The 5191-nt window shown below is 42.3% G+C and overlaps 2 long non-coding RNA genes across 2 annotated transcripts; both read left to right on the forward strand.

The window, feature by feature from the left end:
- The first annotated feature begins 1611 nt into the window (after nucleotides 1-1611).
- On the forward strand, nucleotides 1612-4905 carry LOC147638317 (uncharacterized). Its single transcript, XR_015265851.1, has 3 exons — nucleotides 1612-1765; nucleotides 4612-4677; nucleotides 4784-4905. It is a non-coding gene; the product is annotated as an uncharacterized LOC147638317 (long non-coding RNA).
- On the forward strand, nucleotides 1777-4498 carry LOC147638318 (uncharacterized). The gene is made up of 2 exons (XR_015265852.1): nucleotides 1777-3369; nucleotides 3574-4498. It is a non-coding gene; the product is annotated as an uncharacterized LOC147638318 (long non-coding RNA).
- Nucleotides 4906-5191: the final 286 nt, after the last annotated feature.

Here is a 5191-nt window from a genome sequence, read left to right on the forward strand (position 1 = left end):
CAACAATTCCAAGATGCTTCTAAGGTTCCAGTGTTTATTCTTATGATTGAGTGTTTTTTATTGTTTTTAAATGCTTCTAATTCTAACAATACATGAAAAATTAAGAAATGCACGAACATCTTCAACAATGTATGAAAAATTAAGAAATGCACAAACAAAAATTAGCTTTTCCATTCTTATCCACACCAAATCAAGCTCAAAGTTTATGTTTTTGAAGTGGATTCTCCACTCCGAATCACAATTGCTAAGCTATTTCTTACTTTAAGGCAACGAAATCAGAAGCCTTGTGGTCTTCAAAATCATGCAAGTCATCAAAGTTTTCTCCTTCCAAGTATGAAAGTAGAATGTCCTAATGCAAACAAGCTTCAAAATAAAATAAAACACAAAAAATCTAATACATCCAAAGCTCCAAACCCGTATGTCTTCCAGAGTGACCTCCTAATCAACACTAGGCAATATTGGGTGATCCCAATAGCTTGGAATGGATGGAAGAATAGAGCTAAACCTTACATAGTCCCCTATCTCGATGATACTAAATACGTTTAGGTCAAGTGCCCACCTTAGCCTTACCGAATCAAGTGTTGTTGGGTCTTGCCTTCGAGCCAAGTGCAACTCCCTAATGTGGATGCACTGGCTTATCTGTTGCATCCTCACTCTGTTGTGACACAGGAATGCTCCATGACTATGGGGTGAAGAAAGAGCTCTCTTTGCCTATATGGTGGAAAGAAGAGAATGACCTTTGTAGTGGTCATCTCTCAAAAAGGGTGGATGGAGTAGAAGCTAATGAGAGGGAGAAGCCAACAAGCAAACCTATTTAAGCATGCAAACCATTTGGTATACAAGAATTCAATAGAACACAAGCAAGCAAGAGTAAAGAAGAGGGATAGCTCACAAGTATTCTATTGCAAGGGAATGAATGTGTATTAAGCAAGAGTAGAGAAGAGGGAGAGATCACAAGTATTCTACTACAAGGGAATGAATGTGTATTAAGCAAGAGTAGAGAAGAGGGAGAGCTCAAATGAATGTGTATTAAGCAAGAGTAGAGAAGAGGGAGAGTTCACAAGTATTCTATTGTAAGGGAATGAATGTGTATTGCTTAGTGTCAAAATTGACTATCTACAAATGACCAACTTTCAGAGTAGGATCAAGTACTGCTAAACAAAGTAAACACTGTTTTTCTATGCTTTTAGAGCTATGTGGCACACACATAAAAAGGCTTGCAATTGTCCATAGACAACATTGTGCTCTGTTGTTGGTGGAGATAATGGTCCGAAGGTGGAGATGGTATTTGTTGCGCCTTGATGAAGAAAGAATCGTTTCTTAAACAAAGCAAATATATGCTTTTTTTGGGGGGGGGGCTAGGGTGGAAATTTGAAAGTACACTGCTGACACACACACTAGATACAAGGGGGAGATTTGAACCCATCACCTAGGAACTCTCAAACTCCTTCCTTACCACGCGCGACTAGCTGAAAATAATACAATACACGCTTTCATAGTTTTTGAGCTTTTCTTTTTCTTTTTCACAATAGTTTCTGCGCCCACGTTATTGTTTAATAGTTTCTGCGCCCACGTTATTATTTAATAGCAAAAAAAACAAAAACAAAAAAGATATTTCTTTTGCTTTACCATGTGGGCTGCCATTTAGGGCCTTTTACAGACTTGCCCAAGAAAGTGTGTACAACAGCAGCAGCAAGGGGACGATCCACACAGCAGGGGCATGGCGTATCCGGGCCCCTACTCAGGCAGCAGCAGCGTTGTCCTAGTAAACTCCCTCATCCTCTCCTTTCTGTGTTTGTATTATGAAAGATTTTGGCTTCTTAAAGCTTTTTTTTATCAGTCCCGCCATCTGACTGGAAATTGTATCCATTTTTACTCCCTTGGCTATGCATGCTCAGGCCAAACAAGACACAGTTTATTTCCTGAGTATGTTCACATGAGTGTGTCCATAGAGAAGAACAACCTTCTGAGACTAACAAGGAGTTGAATAGTCCTATCCGTCACCCAGCAACATAGTTTATCATGTTTTGCTTTGTCCCAACTGCTGCAGAGATGACAATTGATGTCAAAGACGTTTTTCCAAATCTCTTTAAGAGCCACGGAGATCCTTAGTCACAAATATGACTAGAAGCTCATAACCCTCTCTAGGGGTACTCCGCTCGGGCAAAGGTTGAGCACAATCTTGACACACACTTAAACTATTAATACTATTAAACAAGATGAAATGGCATTGGGAAAATCTCTCACTGCTTTTCCAACTGAGGCGTAGACTGGTCATGATCTGGATGGTGGGCCAATTGTGGACTGCTTACTTGGCTTTGGAATGAGCTTTATGTACAATGTATTCCAAAACAGTGGTGGTAGTCTGAGAACTGAACATGAGTGCTTAGACCCAAACTTTGGTTGAATTTTATTCGAAGAAAACATCACGATAGATTTCAGTGATGTTTTCCTTGCTGAATTGCCTTGTGGTCTTCGGCCTAGTCGGTTGGTAGATCATAAGAGGATTTGATTCAAGGGTTTCAGTATGTGAGTATTGTACCTTAGAGGATGAGCTAGTTGGAGGAGGAGGAGATTGCACGACAGTTGTTGGAATATCTGGAATATCTCAGGATGGACAGATTCGCAAAAGTAGATCTCTTGATAATTGCCTCATGGCCTTACCATGCTGGAGTAAATATTGCCTTAACCTGGGTCAGCCTGCAAAAGTGCAAAACTGCTTGGTCCTTGGGCAGCCCATCCCTGAAGGAGGCTGCTCATGCCACTGTCAAGATGCCCAAAAATTGCAAGATCTGTACTATCATGGCCTTAGCTTGCTAGAGGAAATATTGCCTAAACCTGGGCCAGCCTTCAAAAGCCCAAAACCGCTTGGTGCTTGAGCAGCCCATCCCTGATCGAGGCTGCTCATGCCAGTGTCAAGATGCCCAAAAACTGCAAGATCTGTACCATCTGGATCTGGAAAGAGGTGTGTTGCAGTTTGGGATGGTGAAGGAACGATTTCCTGGAGTCGTGGAAAAATCTATGCAACTCTTAATTCATTTGCTATTTTATGATTTCCATATTTTTTGGGGTTTTCTTGAATGTCAATCCCTCTTGCTGATGTTTTAATCACATTTGGCTTTACAAATTTTGATTATTTTGCTGTGTGGGCTGGTTTGTGGGAGGGCGTCGGGGTCTGTTATGTAGGTGGCAAGGGTAACAGCATGTCATATGCATGCACATGGACATGCTAACCCCAGGGCTAATCTTTGAAAGGCAGAGAGGATCTTAGAAGGCATCCTATGGTTGCAAAAACAAGTCGGCAGGATACTCCAGGAGTCGTTGGCAGCAAGAGGAGATTTTCGTGTCTTTTCGTCCGGCCAACAGCAGGTCAGCCAGTTGGGATCTTTGATAGGGACCTATTTTGGTCATTTGACACCTTGAGTGTTAGGTCACAGAATAGCTTAGGTAGGATCGGTTTTCCACCTTTTCAAGGCATGCCTATGGCTGCCAAGAACATGTACCTTTTTGTACTATATGAATATACTGAAAATACAGTTGTCTCTCTCCTCTCTCTTCGCGTTTTGCATCAAGGTGTTCCTATGAAAGGTGTTTAGGGCTGAAAGAAGACACGGAGCTTCCGCACATGTGACATTGGTATCAGAGCTTCAGGTTGAGCAATGCTAAACATTGATGGTGTCCTAGATGAAGGTGCACAGTCCAAGGAGAGTAACACAAGACATGGAAGAAGTTCCCAGGAGATTGGTTGGTGGTGTTCCACAACACCCAAGGGGAATGGCAGCCTTGTGAGTCGGATGCCACTTGGGGCATACCAAGAAAGTTTTTCAGGAAAACAGTTTTAAGGGATGATGATCTTCCAAGGGGTGGGGTGAGGACACCAAACTCAATACGAAGACCAAAGAAAGTGTTCAAGGACAGGGGACAAGTGGAACAGATGTACAGATCTTCGTCAGATTTGCAGTGGAATTGGAGGTTTTCAGTGAAAAGGTTGCCATGAAGGGAAGGATGACAAGTATGGGAGACCATATGTGGAGACAAGGGATAATGACAGTCCAAGGTCAGGAGTTGGAATACCTCATCAAGTTTAGCAGAAGCGGATGTCATGTGCATGCTAACCTTCGGGCTAATCTCTGAAAGGCAGTAGATAAACAAAAGATTTAGTGCATGAGCAAGCTACAAGAGGATCCCAGAAGGCATCATATGGTTGCAAGAACAAGTCGGCAGGATAATCAAGGGCTATAGGAGTCATCGGCAGCAAGAGGAGATTTTCGTGTCTTTTCTGTTGGTCGACAACAAGTTGGCCAGTTGGGATCTCTCATAGGGGCCTATTTAAGGCTTTGCCAACAATTGTTTTGGTCATCTGACACCTTGAGTGTTAGGTCACACAGTAGCTTAGGTAGGATAGGTTTTCCACCTTTTCAGGGCATGCCTATGGCTGCCAGAACTATGTACCTTTTTGTACTATATGAATATACTGAAAATACAGCTCTCTCTTCTCTCCATCTCTTCTTTGTATCTTGCATCATGATGTTCCTATGAAAGGTGTTTAGGGCTGAAAGAAGACACAGAGCTTCCACGCATGTGACATTGGTGTCGGTGTCTAGTATGCAGGTGACAAGGGTAACAGCATTTATAGTAGGCCTGTCATATGGGACTATCAAGGGAGCCTATCTGCGGGTATGGTGACTCACCTGATTTTCTTTTTCTTTCTTTCTTTGTTTATTTTTCATGGCCAAGCTGGACATTTTCTTACATCCTGGTGTGTTCTCTATCAATAATTCAGACCTTTGCCAACGCTAACAGAGGACCTGCAGTGAAAGCACAACAATGAGGAGACCAAGCTTTGCAGACCATGATGTAGCATCATAAAGACAATGTTTTATTATTAAGAAAAGTTGTTCTTTATTAATGCCTCATTTTAGCTCATGCTCATTTGTCACGTCAAGAGGTTAGTTTTGTTTGAGACCATGGAGGATGGATATACAGATCTACGTGATGGCATCAGCATTGATGAATGCAGGTTGAACTGCCTGGCTTCTTTTCTATGTGGGGTTGCGTAGTTGACTATGCAGGCACGCATGTGTGTACAGTTTGGTGTGAGGGGGAACCATGGCGAAAATGTGCATGCATGCATGGAGCTTTGGACTGATGTGGATCACATCACTTGTGCTGGAGATTATGATTGATTGGT

Source organism: Cibotium barometz, chromosome 5 (assembly GCF_041138505.1).
Source record: "Cibotium barometz isolate CiBa-2024 chromosome 5, ASM4113850v1, whole genome shotgun sequence".
NCBI classification, from domain to species: domain Eukaryota; kingdom Viridiplantae; phylum Streptophyta; class Polypodiopsida; order Cyatheales; family Cibotiaceae; genus Cibotium; species Cibotium barometz.